Source organism: Limulus polyphemus, unplaced genomic scaffold (assembly GCF_000517525.1).
Source record: "Limulus polyphemus unplaced genomic scaffold, Limulus_polyphemus-2.1.2 Scaffold3712, whole genome shotgun sequence".
Lineage (NCBI taxonomy): Eukaryota > Metazoa > Arthropoda > Merostomata > Xiphosura > Limulidae > Limulus > Limulus polyphemus.
Genome location: NW_013669322.1, coordinates 114,710 through 115,312, shown reverse-complemented (window position 1 = coordinate 115,312; position 603 = coordinate 114,710).

Below are 603 nucleotides of genomic sequence, written 5' to 3'. Positions count from 1 at the left end.
ATTGCTGCCATCAAGTCAGCTAAGCTGTAGTTTGATTTTCCACCTCTCGTTTCCATTTTTCTTCTCCTTTTTTTTCTATCCCACTTCTGACACCAATTTTTACGTCTCCGTTTGTTAATTAATTTTCCGCAACTTCGTTCCGACGAAACTTTAGCGACACAAGTCCTTATTTAATAAAACTGGCTTATTCTTTCCGAATACAACTTTACGATACACTTATTTTCAACAATCACGTTAAAACAAGCACTATAACGAACGAACGTTAACTTGAACAATACCCTGTGACTGCAGTTCAATTACTCACTATCTACACACACATTACCTTCCCGCGTCACGTTGTCACCCTCTTATATATACCAGACTACCCTATCTAGTAAATACTAGAGCATTCATGAAGGAACAAGATAGTTCTAGAAACTAGAGGGCGCCACACCAGTCACGTGACCTCGATGACGCAACAATACTTTTTCAAAAATAAAAGATGAAACTTAGTGTTACGTCTCCGTTCGTTAGTTAATTTTCCGTTAATTCGTTCTATATGCTTCCCACGGTGCTTTCCCCTCATATTCCTGGGGCTTCCTTCGTACTGGATCACTCCTAGTA